Source organism: Salvelinus alpinus, chromosome 9 (assembly GCF_045679555.1).
Source record: "Salvelinus alpinus chromosome 9, SLU_Salpinus.1, whole genome shotgun sequence".
In the NCBI taxonomy this organism is placed as follows: Eukaryota; Metazoa; Chordata; class Actinopteri; order Salmoniformes; family Salmonidae; genus Salvelinus; species Salvelinus alpinus.
Window position 1 is genome coordinate 11,105,611 of NC_092094.1, and position 14,906 is coordinate 11,120,516.

General features: G+C 43.4%; 1 protein-coding gene across 2 annotated transcripts in view; it reads left to right on the forward strand.

The window, feature by feature from the left end:
* The first annotated feature begins 1,660 nt into the window (after positions 1-1,660).
* Positions 1,661-14,906, forward strand: part of LOC139584308 (contactin-1a-like) — a 161,954-nt gene continuing 148,708 nt past the window's right edge. For both annotated transcript variants that reach the window (XM_071416001.1, XM_071416003.1), the window contains exon 1: positions 1,661-1,798. The gene's annotated coding sequence lies outside the window, so the exon portion shown is untranslated. The remainder of the gene's footprint in view (positions 1,799-14,906) is intronic.

Genomic DNA, 14,906 nt, shown 5'->3' on the forward strand with positions numbered 1-14,906 from the left:
ACAAAAGTACCAAGAGAATAAAGACAGATCATCAGCAAACAGTAGACATTTGACTTCAGATTCTAGTAGGGTGAGGCCGGGTGCTGCAGACTGTTCTAGTGCCCTCGCCAATTTGTTGATATATATGTTGAAGAGGGCGGGGCTTAAGCTGCATCCCTGTCTCACCCCATGGTCCTGTGAAAATAAATGTGTGTTTTTTTTGCCAATTTTGCCAACACACTTGTTGTTTGTGTACATCAATTTTATAATGTCGTATGTTTTTTCCCCCAACACCACTTTCTATCAATTTGTATAGCAGACCCTCATGCCAAATTGAGTCAAAAGCTTTTTTGAAATCAACAAAGCATGAGAAGACTTTGCCTTTGTTTGGTTTGTTTCTTTGTCAATTAGGGTGTGCAGGGTGAATACGTGGTCTGTCGCTCTCTCTCTCTCTCTCTCTCTCTCTACAGGACCACTACATGTGACAATCGACTATTGCTCACCATTGCTTATTAGGATTTGATATATCGAGACAAGAAAAAATTCTCCCATGTGACTGGGATGGAATGTCCACAGCAGCCCAGCGCCTCCTCATAGGTAGCCTGCCCGTGTGTGTTTTTTAGTTACTCGTGACCTCTGCTAATCTTGATTTGGTATGTGACAGTCTGCATGACGACATGCGTGTCACATGCCGCATTCAAAACAACTGTGAACCCTAAAAATTAAGAGGTAAAATCATGACGTCAGTGATCTTCAGGTTGGAAAGTTGGAGCTCTAGAATGAGGCCCGGGTTCCCGAGTTGGAATTCAGATTTGGAATCACTAGCACAGAAAGGCTGCTGCCTACATACAGACTTGACATCATTGGCCACTTTAATAAATGGAACACTAGTCACTTTAATAATGTCACTTTAATAATGTTTACATATCTTGCATTACTCATCTCATATGTATAATGTATACTGTATTCTGTTCTATACTATCTATTGCATCTTAGCATATGCTCTAAATTGCTCATCCATATATATATATATATATATATAAATATATATATATGTTTTTTATTCCATTCCATTACTTAGATTTGTGTGTATTAGGTAATTGTTGTGAAATTGTTAGACATTACTTGTTAGATATTGCTGCACTGTCGAACTAGAAGGACAAGCATTTTGCTACACTTGCAATAGCATCTGCTAAGCACTTTAACATTTCATTAGATTTTTTTTCAGAGTTCCCAGTTGTTTTGAACGCAATGAAGTCTGAAGTTTGAGATTCCCGAGTTACCAGTTCCCAGTTGTTTTAAATGCGACACAAGGCGATTCACTTTATCTGAGAGCATGATGCTGTAGTGGAGACATAGCGCATCCATCTCTTCTCTTCAATCAGGTAGACTGCTTCAGGCAACGCCATTCTCAAATATAATAGGCTAATGCATAGCCTACACAACACTTTCTCATCGAAGTGTTGCTATCATCTAACCTAGACTACAGCTAATGCTGAAACTAAAAGATACGATGATCACAGTGCAGAATAACTAAAACAACACTCAGCTATGAGTCCGCCACGTCGTTTGTTATGAAACGAACACATTTTGGACTGGATGGCTTCTCCGGTCGCCCAATGAAATAGCGCAACCCCGCCCCGCCCCCCATGTCCTAATGTCATAGCCCTCCATCCAATCGAAGAGGACGCGGCAGAGACTCGGCTGCCTGTCAGTTTCTCCCCGGCTCTGAGCTCCTGAGCGCCCGGCGATGCAGTGCTGTTGATCCAGGTGTGAGTCTTGAAGGTTAATCGGACGGACATATCGTCTGCTATTGCTGGTAAGAAGATGAACAGCTTCATTGATTCTATGTATTATTTTATTATTTCTAGAAAATCCGGGTCTATGCAGCAATGGGCAAAAGCGAGGGAATCAGTGTTGTTTCCAGTGATTGAGATGGGAATGTAGTGATGGAACCTACCGCAATGCAGAATCGTAGTCAATTTTGACAAGTTTGTGCAACATCTCGTTCTATTCTGCCCAACTGCAAAACTGAGATTTTAGGGATGATCTTGAAGGGATGCTGTTTTCACGTTGATTTAAAACGTTATTCTGGGTGAAATGTTTTTCTTCAACAGACAGACAGCGCGCTGGCTGCATGGTTTTTGAGGGGAGGGATAGTGTGATTGTATTTGATCCACATTACGGATGATTAAACACCTGTGTGCTTAATTAATTATGTCATTCATAAAACCTTGAACGTATTAAATTGCCTACCGGTGGCATAATATCGATACCGTCAGGTGTGGTTATAGGTGGTTATTCTAGGGGCTATTTGCTTGTCCTTTCCTGATAATTTATGAAGCTAAAATAACAACCGACTACCCACTTCCAACAGTCTGCAAGATGAATATGCGTTTTCATGATTATTCATTTCGTACGGCAGGAGATATAGGTCGCTGGGAAACCACCTCATTCCGCTATAATGTCAGACAGGTTGTCAGCAAAGGTACCATGGGCGCGTCCTGCCTGGCTTTTCTCGGTTTTCTAGCTACTGGAGGTTTACCCTACTGCGTTATAAACGATACATTATAACTGGACACACTGGACTATAAAATAATTATAATTCTGAATTCCTGCTTTAGTTAATTGCAGCTAGAATGTCTTTCTGCATGACGTGTACAGGTGCATCCAAGATCAAAGTCGTTACTGCAACCCATAGCAACACTGTTACACAGTAGCTGTAGCGAAGCTTTCTCCAGTCAACAGTGGCAGTGCTTAGCTGTCTATTAGCTAACTTAGCGTTCGTACAGTATTTGTTACATCTGAAAGAACTGAAAGACTGACAACTGAGATAACTGAAAGACTGACATCTGAGATAACTGAAAGACTGACATCTGAGATAACTGAAAGACTGACATCTGAGATAACTGAAAGACTGACATCTGAGATAACTGAAAGACTGACATCTGAGATAACTGAAAGACTGACATCTGAGATAACTGAAAGACTGACATCTGAGATAACTGAAAGACTGACATCTGAGATAACTGAACGACTGACATCTGAGATAACTGAAAGACTGACATCTGAGATAACTGAAAGACTGACATCTGAGATAACTGAAAGACTGACAACTGAAGGACCTGGGCAGTGTGTCAACATTGAACCTGTAGCAGATACATTGGCTTGTTTTGTAGGAGCTGAATTGTATTAACTGGACTACTAATGCATCTCCAGATGTCCTTATGACCTGCGAAGTAAGGCTCCTCCTGGCTCATGCTGCTGTTGTATACCATAGCAGACCTGGGTTCAAATAGTAGTTGTTTTCTTTCAGATAATTCAGCTACTTGATTGAGCTTTCTTGGCACTATGGAACCAATGTAATAGTTCCACGAGTACAAACCACGCCCATCCAGCGCTCCAGGCAGTCTCAATAAAATCCTCAAAAACATTTGAAATAAATCAATTACTCCTTGAACCCAGCCCATGTATGCATCTTGGGCTTTACATTGCCAGGCAGAGCTGAATGGAGATGAAGTTTGGATATTTTACATAAGTTCTTCCCTCAGTGCTTTGGAACAGGGTCAGCCCGAGCAGTCTGTCAGCCAGGCTAGATGAGGAACACTTTAAATAACAGTCACTGGCCCTCCAAGACATGGCTGGCTCGGCCCAGGCAGCGCTGTGTGTCCTATCATGCATTTCAAATTGGCAACCTCAGTGGGATTGGAGCGGTCATTGGGTTTGAGGTGTCCTCTGTCAGTGTTACTGTGATTCAACTGAACTCAGAGATATGGTCAGATAGGACATCCCTTGAGAAAGGCTCAGCAACCCGAAATGCCAGGGCTGGCTAATTTTGAATTCAATAAATGAAAAAGTTGTCAAGGAAGAAAAAAAACAAATCCTGTGTGCATCGGCACCCTATCCGTTTTCACAGAGATAGGACAACAGAAACACCTCTCTCTCTCATTGGCAGTAGGGTCTGATTTTCATGATGAATTATAGGGATGAAACCCACGCAGAAGCAGAAGTGATTGGTGTTTGGTACGTGCAGAAGCAGAAGTGATTGGTACATCACATCTATGCCTGTGGCATGGTGTCTGTCAACCTGTTGAGTAGAAGAGACTACACTCATTGGCTACGAAGGGGCCACACTCATTGGCTACGAAGAGACCACACTCATTGGCTATGAAGAGACCACACACATTGGCTACAAAGGGACCACACTCATTGGCTACAAAGAGACCACACTCATTGGCTATGAAGGGACCACACTCATTGGCTACGAAGAGACCACACTCATTGGCTACGAAGAGACCACACTCATTGGCTACGAAGAGACCACACTCATTGGCTATGAAGAGACCACACACATTGGCTACACCACAGATCTTGGCCCTGCTACATGGTCCAGCCAACCACACAATGGCAGTCATCAAAACATGGACCGTAAGTGTATTTTCAGACTGATATAGTTGGAGTGTTGCTGTTTTTTTTGTTGGACTCTTTCAGGTCCACAGCCCAGCACAGTTGACTTTATGTAATGATACTCACTAGAGACATGTTGTTGGTGTAATATTACTGAATTGGTACAGATTCCTAACAAACTGACTAACCCTCTTAGTTCTTAATCAGTGATTTCCAAAGCAGGAAAGTTGAGGTCCTGGACGGCTGCCATTTAAGATCAAGGTACTCTCTAAGGACTTTCTGTGAGATTAGATTTGTCCCAAGATGTTCCTTCCCAAATCCAAATTTTCCAAAGCTCTTTGGCAGAGAGTCAATGCATTAGCTGAGAGACAGCTAAGATAGCCAGTCTGGAGATTTGGGTTTGATAATGAAGGTACTCTGGGACTCCAAGTGGCTGGCACGCCTGGCATTTGGCATCAGAAGGGGTAGATTGTTAGGCAATGTTTGTTTGGTCACATGGAAGGAAATGTTGGCCATTCAAGAAGAAAGACATCTCCAGATTTGTTGTTATTGAAAATGAACACACTTACTCAAGGGAGGTCTCTAAAACACAGCGTGCTGAACGATCGGCAGACGGACGCTATATCCACATTCGGTGTGATTTGTGAGAGCCTTAATAAGGCTAAATTCATGGTGGTGGAGTGAACTCCCCTTTCCCCCGATCCTGCTGACAAACATGTGATGCTTTTGTCTCGATGATCTCTTTAGATTGATGCTCTTGTCTCGATGATCTCTTTAGATTGATGCTCTTGTCTCGATGATCTCTTTAGATTGATGCTCTTGTCTCGATGATCTCTTTAGATTGATGCTCTTGTCTCGATGATCTCTTTAGATTGATGCTCTTGTCTCGATGATCTCTTTAGATTGATGCTCTTGTCTCGATGATCTCTTTAGATTGTCCAGCTATTGAACAAAAGTCTCAATCAATAGAGAGAGGATCACTAATGGTACGGCTAGCTGTCTCGCTGTGAGACACACAGAGACATGACGTCTTCTTCTTCTTCTTCTCTGTTTGCTCAGACACAGACTCCTCCTCTGTTCAATTCAGAGCAAGAGAAAGACCCTCAGTCTCTTCTGCCATCTCTGTGCTCTGTGCTCTGGCTTATCTCTGAATGTGTATAGTCCCTCCCCCCCTGCCAATATCTGTCTGTGCTGCAGGCCTGTCATTATCTCTGTTTGTGGGTTATTCTTCACTCTCCTGTCTCAGAAGGGTTGGTCCCACTGGGCCATTGGGCCTCTGTTCAACCCTAGAGGGATTGAAAAGGGACCCCCAGTGTTACGCCCTGACTTTAGTTATATTTGTTTTCTTTATTTTTTGGTTAGGTCAGGGTGTGACAAGGGTGGTTTGTTTAGTTTTTGTATTGTCTAGGGGTTTGTAGGTTTATGGTGGCCTGAATTGGTTCCCAATCAGAGACAGCTGTTTCTCGTTGTCTCTGATTGGGGAGCCTATTTAGGTTGCCATTTTCCATGTTGGTTTTGTGGGTAGTTGTTTTGTGTGAGTACCTGACAGAACTGTTGCGTTTTGTTCCACTTTTGTTTTTGTTTCAGTGTTCAGGTTATAATAAACATCATGAACACGTACCACGCTGCGCTTTGGTCCAATCCTTCTTCCTCAGACGAACATCGTTACACTCAGTCAGTTCCCAGTGCCTTATTTGTATCTGTATAGACCCCACGTGCCAATATCTGTATCTATATACCCTACTGCCAATATCTGTATCTATATACCCTACTGCCAATATCTGTATCTATATACCCTACTGCCAATATCTGTATCTATATACCCTACTGCCAATATCTGTATCTATATACCCTACTGCCAATATCTGTATCTATATACACTACTGCCAATATCTGTATCTATATACCCTACTGCCAATATCTGTATCTATATACCCTACTGCCAATATCTGTATCTATATACACTACTGCCAATATCTGTATCTATAGTCCCTACTGCCAATATATGTATGTGCCACAGGCTTGTCATTCTCTGTCTCTCAGGTTTCTCCTCCACCCTCTGTCTCTCACGGTTTTCCTCCACCCTCTGTCTCTCACTGTTCTCCTCCACCCCCTGTCTCACCGTTCTCCTCCACCCTCTGTCTCTCAGGTTTCTCCTCCACCCTCTGTCTCTCACGGTTTTCCTCCACCCTCTGTCTCTCACTGTTCTCCTCCACCCTCTGTCTCTCACGGTTCTCCTCCACCCTCTGTCTCTCAGGTTTCTCCTCCACCCTCTGTCTCTCAGGTTTCTCCTCCACCCACTGTCTCTCACGGTTTTCACCCACCCTCTGTCTCTCACTGTTCTCCTCCACCCTCTGTCTCTCACTGTTCTCCTCCACCCTCTGTCTCTCAGGTTTCTCCTCCACCCTCTGTCTCTCAGGTTTCTCCTCCACCCTCTGTCTCTCAGGGTTCTCCTCCACCCTCTGTCTCTCACGGTTTTCCTCCACCCTCTGTCTCTCACTGTTCTCCTCCACCCCCTGTCTCACCGTTCTCCTCCACCCTCTGTCTCTCAGGTTTCTCCTCCACCCTCTGTCTCTCACGGTTTTCCTCCACCCTCTGTCTCTCACTGTTCTCCTCCACCCCCTGTCTCACCGTTCTCCTCCACCCTCTGTCTCTCAGGTTTCTCCTCCACCCTCTGTCTCTCACGGTTTTCCTCCACCCTCTGTCTCTCACTGTTCTCCTCCACCCTCTGTCTCTCACGGTTCTCCTCCACCCTCTGTCTCTCAGGTTTCTCCTCCACCCTCTGTCTCTCACGGTTTTCACCCACCCTCTGTCTCTCACTGTTCTCCTCCACCCTCTGTCTCTCACTGTTCTCCTCCACCCTCTGTCTCTCAGGTTTCTCCTCCACCCTCTGTCTCTCAGGTTTCTCCTCCACCCTCTGTCTCTCAGGGTTCTCCTCCACCCTATGTCTCCCAGGGTTCTCCTCCACCCTCTCTCTCTCACGGTTCTCCTCCACCCTCTGTCTCTCAGGGTTCTCCTCCACCCTCTGTCTCTCACGATTCTCCTCAACCCTCTGTCTCTCATGGTTCTCCTCCACCCTCTGTCTCTCAGGGTTCTCCTCCACCCTCTGCCTCTCAGGGTTCTCCTCCACCCTCTGTCTCTCAGGGTTCTCCTCCACCCTCTGTCTCTCAGGGTTCTCCTCCACCCTCTATCTCTCAGGGTTCTCCTCCACCCTCTCTCTCAGGGTTCTCCTCCACCCTCCACCTGGTTTGCGGCTTGAATTCAGACTCTATTTCTGGTGCCATTGTTGTGTTGCCTAGTGCCTACCAGTTTCCAATGACTTCAAATGCTTGAGTTTGTTGCTGGGGCTTAGAAGGGCTAGTTATTTTTGCACATCTTTTTTTAATTTTCTAATTTTAAAATTGTATCCCCTTTTCTCCCCAATTTTCGTGGTATCCAATCGCTAGTAATTACTATCTTGTCTCATCGCTACAACTCCCGTACGGGCTCGGGAGAGACGAAGGTCGAAAGCCGTGCGTCCTCCGAAGCACAACCCAACCAAGCCCAACCTTGCTTGAGCAATTTCTCAAGCAAGATTTTTGCTAAGTCTGTGGGGAGGGGAAAACTGAAAACTATCTGTTATTGGCAGAGAGGTTTGAAACTCTCTTTCTTATTGGTCTATTAACTAATTTACCGCCTGGTAATGTCATCAAGCAGTGCAAAACTTTCAGTTTCAGGAGGACTTTTCAAACAGCTCTTACACTAAAAGGGCATTATCATAATTGTCACAATTTCACAGTATTATTGCAATCTCATAGTGTGAAAATATATATATAATACAGAAAAATCTAGTTTTTGACTGCACTGGACCTTTAAGGACTGTTATCAAGGCACTCAACTTGAAGAGTTAAACGGATGCATTTAGTGTGTTTTTCTGTAGTGTGTACTTGGGTATGATGTGTGTGTGCGCGTGTAGTGCATGTGTGACTCATCGAGCTGTGAAGCCCTGCATTCCATAATTTGTGTCCACACCATCTATATCTACACTATGATACAGACTACCATACCCCTGCAGAGACCTTTACACTATGATACAGACTACCATACCCCTGCAGAGACCTTTACACTATGATACAGACTACCATACCCCTGCAGAGACCTTTACACTATGATACAGACTACCATACCCCTGCAGAGACCTTTACACGATGATACAGACTACCATACCCCTGCAGAGGCCTTTACACTATGATACAGACTACCATACCCCTGCAGAGACCTTTACACTATGATACAGACTACCATACCCCTGCAGAGACTTTTACACTATGATACAGACTACCATACCCCTGCAGAGACCTTTACACTATGATACAGGCTACCATACCCCTGCAGAGACCTTTACACTATGATACAGACTACCATACCCCTGCAGAGACCTTTACACTATGATACAGACTACCATACCCCTGCAGAGGCCTTTACACTATGATACAGACTACCATACCCCTGCAGAGACCTTTACACTATGATACAGGCTACCATACCCCTGCAGAGGCCTTTACACTATGATACAGACTACCATACCCCTGCAGAGACCTTTACACTATGATACAGACTACCATACCCCTGCAGAGGCCTTTACACTATGATACAGACTACCATACCCCTGCAGAGACCTTTACACTATGATACAGACTACCATACCCCTGCAGAGACCTTTACACTATGATACAGACTACCATACCCCTGCAGAGACCTTTACACTATGATACAGGCTACCATACCCCTGCAGAGACCTTTACACTATGATACAGACTACCATACCCCTGCAGAGACCTTTACACTATGATACAGACTACCATACCCCTGCAGAGGCCTTTACACTATGATACAGACTACCATACCCCTGCAGAGACCTTTACACTATGATACAGACTACCATACCCCTGCAGAGACCTTTACACTATGATACAGACTACCATACCCCTGCAGAGACCTTTACACTATGATACAGACTACCATACCCCTGCAGAGACCTTTACACGATGATACAGACTACCATACCCCTGCAGAGGCCTTTACACTATGATACAGACTACCATACCCCTGCAGAGGCCTTTACACTATGATACAGACTACCATACCCCTGCAGAGACCTTTACACTATGATACAGGCTACCATACCCCTGCAGAGACCTTTACACTATGATACAGACTACCATACCCCTGCAGAGACCTTTACACTATGATACAGACTACCATACCCCTGCAGAGACCTTTACACTATGATACAGACTACCATACCCCTGCAGAGACTTTTACACTATGATACAGACTACCATACCCCTGCAGAGACCTTTACACTATGATACAGGCTACCATACCCCTGCAGAGACCTTTACACTATGATACAGACTACCATACCCCTGCAGAGGCCTTTACACTATGATACAGACTACCATACCCCTGCAGAGGCCTTTACACTATGATACAGACTACCATACCCCTGCAGAGACCTTTACACTATGATACAGGCTACCATACCCCTGCAGAGACCTTTACACTATGATACAGACTACCATACCCCTGCAGAGACCTTTACACTATGATACAGACTACCATACCCCTGCAGAGACCTTTACACTATGATACAGACTACCATACCCCTGCAGAGACTTTTACACTATGATACAGACTACCATACCCCTGCAGAGACCTTTACACTATGATACAGGCTACCATACCCCTGCAGAGACCTTTACACTATGATACAGACTACCATACCCCTGCAGAGACCTTTACACTATGATACAGACTACCATACCCCTGCAGAGGCCTTTACACTATGATACAGACTACCATACCCCTGCAGAGACCTTTACACTATGATACAGGCTACCATACCCCTGCAGAGGCCTTTACACTATGATACAGACTACCATACCCCTGCAGAGACCTTTACACTATGATACAGACTACCATACCCCTGCAGAGGCCTTTACACTATGATACAGACTACCATACCCCTGCAGAGACCTTTACACTATGATACAGACTACCATACCCCTGCAGAGACCTTTACACTATGATACAGACTACCATACCCCTGCAGAGACCTTTACACTATGATACAGGCTACCATACCCCTGCAGAGACCTTTACACTATGATACAGACTACCATACCCCTGCAGAGACCTTTACACTATGATACAGACTACCATACCCCTGCAGAGGCCTTTACACTATGATACAGACTACCATACCCCTGCAGAGACCTTTACACTATGATACAGGCTACCATACCCCTGCAGAGACCTTTACACTATGATACAGACTACCATACCCCTGCAGAGGCCTTTACACTATGATACAGACTACCATACCCCTGCAGAGACCTTTACACTATGATACAGACTACCATACCCCTGCAGAGGCCTTTACACTATGATACAGACTACCATACCCCTGCAGAGACCTTTACACTATGATACAGACTACCATACCCCTGCAGAGACCTTTACACTATGATACAGGCTACCATACCCCTGCAGAGGCCTTTACACTATGATACAGACTACCATACCCCTGCAGAGGCCTTTACACTATGATACAGACTACCATACCCCTGCAGAGGCCTTTACACTATGATACAGACTACCATACCCCTGCAGAGACCTTTACACTATGATACAGACTACCATACCCCTGCAGAGACCTTTACACTATGATACAGACTACCATACCCCTGCAGAGGTGTGGGACATAAAACGCTGAATATCTTCCTCCAGTCGGGAAGTAGATTTTTATTTAGATCAGCTATTTTTACGATATCAAAGTCCCATTGCAATTTAGATCCTTAGCTCTCAATATCACAACAAGGCTGTTGGAAAGTGATATTTGCAATTTACTGGTAAAAGACTGATGACTTAATGGATAACCGTTTTGCTGTTGTTGATGAAACGGCTTAATAGAGGAATATGCATCATAATCAGAATACCTAAGGAAGATTTGTTGCTAAGTCATGTGATGTTATGCATGTGTGTGTGCGTATGGTGCATCCCCCAATCTTATCAGTGTGATTCTGTTTTCTGTGACTTCCTCAGTCATATGGAGGTAGTCCCTCCAAGTTGTCTTTCTGCCAACGAGACGTCTCATTCTAATAAAGTGATAATGCCAGAGAAGCCGGTGTTTGGAGGATATCGTCGAGGGCCGTTAAACCGTGCCAATACAGTATATCCTCCAAACACCGGCATTGGGGGCATTATCACTTTTATACAACGGGTTACCAACATATTCAAATAATGATTGACATAGTTTCATTAAAACGTTATTTTGATGAATTTATTCATACTATTTCATCCTTCCACAAGATACAGTCCCGACACAAATCTAGGGTTGCTACCAAAGCCGGCTGGTCGTTCGTTCTATCGGTTCGGTTGCCAGAGTAATTCAGTAATTCAGACCCAGTAATTCAGTCTTTATGTTCTGTATCTTTGGACGCGACCCAGTCATTCAGTCTTTATGTTCTGTACCCAGTCGTTTGTTCTATGTGTTCCAGTGCCATACTGGCTGGCAACGTTCTTATCCCTTGCTTGCTAGCTAGCCAACTATGGCTAACTTACAGTCACGTCAAACAGGGCATCTAGAATAACAACAGTAGCTGCATTTACATGTGTTTAAGCAGTTTTTTAGTGACATTTATTTGGATACATCCATAACAATGAGCTAATCAGGGGCCATTTATCCTGGTATAGAAAATGTGCTCTCTCTTCAGGACACTGTTGTTCAGAGGAGCTAGCCAACATCACAGCTAACACAATCACTTCAAACTGAAGCTGGAGAGACTGCAAACTAGCTGAACTTAGTTTCATTTTTTTCTTTTTTCAATTGATGCCAGCTGATTCATGATTTCGACAGGCTGAACAACACTTCTTGACTGTCTGTTTCGTCCCAACTCCCAACACGTTCATTACAACAGAACAGCTGGAGATCAAATTTGAATATTGATTCAATGTTGCAAATGTCGGAGAGACAGACAGCAAAGTTTATACAAATCTCCACTGTTGAAAACGAAATGTTAGTCTAAAAGAAATTTGAAATAATGTCTATATGCTTTTTATAGAAGAGATCAAGTTTATAAATTGCCTGGCTGGGCTGAGGAGACAGTGGATTGCGCAGTAAATAGGCATTTTAATGTCATAGATTTAGCTGGTGGTAACTTGTGGAATAGACACCGTCTGGAATGCGGTTTTAACCAATCAGCATTCAGGATTAGAACCACCCGTTGTATGAATCAGATTACCGCCTTTCCATTAAGACACAGAGGACTTTTAGGAAATGGACTCGTTATCTACCTCCATTGCTGCTCTCACAGGGTAAAGAAGATGACATTGACAGATGTCAGATACGTCTGGTGCCGCATTGGCTGAAAGTATTAACTGGTAGTGATGAGGTTGATGGTAAATGGGAATTGTCTTTGTCCAGTAGGCCTATATCACTCATAGGATGAGTCCCACATGTCATCAAAACTAGTGCACTGTATAGGGAATAGGGGTACATCTGGGACGCGACAATATACAAGTAGTGATGTATGAAATGTTACAATCATTACTTTACATTTTGGTTTGTAACTGAGTGTTGGTTGTACAATTACTAAAATAGCCTTGCTTTCCATACCACTTGATGCAAACATCATCAGATTTGGACTGTTGGTTAGTACATTACTTTCTATGGGTTTGTTACTGGGTTAAATTTGACAGAGGATTGAACCTTTCTATGGTTCGTCTCTTGACTTCCAATCTGCCTCTGAGATATTTTTAGTTTTTACAATACAAAGTACATCTTTGGGGAGATGTGCACCTAATTTAGAAGTAGATTACAAAGGGTGGCCCTTCCACTGCTAATTTAAAATGTAGAGATTGCTCCCTCTCTCTCTCTCTCTCTCTCTCTCTCTCTCTCTCTCTCTCTCTCTCTCTCTCTCTCTCTCTCTCTCTCTCTCTCTCTCTCTCTCGCTCTCACACTCTCTAACATGTTATGTTCTGTACTCTTTCCCTTCTCTCTCTCTCTCTCATAATATTGGTCTGTGACCGCTAAATCCACGTCAATGACAGCGTGAGTGCCAACTACTTTGGTGGCTTAGCATCTTACCCTTATCAGCCCTGGCTCCAATATTTTCAATTTCGTTCCCTGACAATATCAAAACCAATTTTGTTCCTTCTAATAGCTAATTCTATTTTGGTGGCTACATACTGGATGCTAAAGAGGTTACTCCATAACGATGATAAGAAGGAAACTCTGACCAAGTCAACAGGGAAAGGGGAGTTTTGACTAATTAGTAAGTCAATTTTAAGTCTCTTAATGTGGATGGTGTGGACATGTTAATTAACGTGGGTGCTTAAAGTGTCATGTTTACCCATGTGTACCAGCTTAGTAGCAGAAAGATTATTTTACATTACTCATTGTGTGGGCTGTATTCTCACTGGGGAGGCTAAAACCATCTGTTTAGCTGGATATTATTGGCCTAGATTTTGTCCAATACATTGTCCAAACAGAATTTATTTGAAAAATGCACATATAGGTTATGTATATCAAGGTAGAGAAACTATATTCCTATGTCGTTTCCCCCCAAAACAAGTGTACCCTTACGGAAAAAACACGCGAATTTCACATGCTAACACGTAAAGTGTCCTAAAAAAAACATGTTTTCATGTGATCTTATGTGATCTTATGTGAAGTTAATGTAATAGCATGTGACAACATGAAACTACATGTTGAAGTGTTCCAAAAACACGTTTTCACATGTGAACTTTCATGTGAAATAATGCGACTTTCCACATGTGAAAGGGTAGGGGTAAGACACTGGAGAGAGATTTTCTTACTCGAGAAAGAGCAAGCATGGATTGTTGACTGAGGTACAGTGCACAAAAAGCGACATACAGTGAGCTCCAACAGTACTGGGACAGGGACACATGTGTTGTTGTTTTGGATCTGTACTCCTGCACTTTGGATGTGAAATGATTCAATGACTATGAGGTTAAAGTTCAGACTGTCAGCTATAATTGGAGGGTTTTTTCAACCATATTGGGTGAATCGTTTAGAACATGCGTCAAACTCATTCCACAGAGGGCCGAGTGTCTGCGGGTTTTTGCTCCAACCTTGTACTTGATGGATGAATTAAGGTCACTAATTAGTAAGGAATTCCCCTCACCTGGTTGTCCTGCTCTTAATTGAAAGGAAAAAAACAAAAACCAGCAGACACTCTGCCCTCCGTGGAATGAGTTTGACACCCCTGATTTAGAAATTACAGCAATTATTTTTACATAGTCCCTCCGTTTTAGGGGACCAAAAGACAAATTCACTTATATGTGTATTAAAGTAGTACAATTTTACTATTTGGTCCCATATTCCTAGCACACAATGATTACATCAAGCTTGTGACTCTACACACTTGTTGAATGCATTTGCTGTTTGTTTTGGTTGTGTTTCAGATGAATTTGTGCCCAATAGAAATGGTAAATAATGTATTTTCATTATGGAG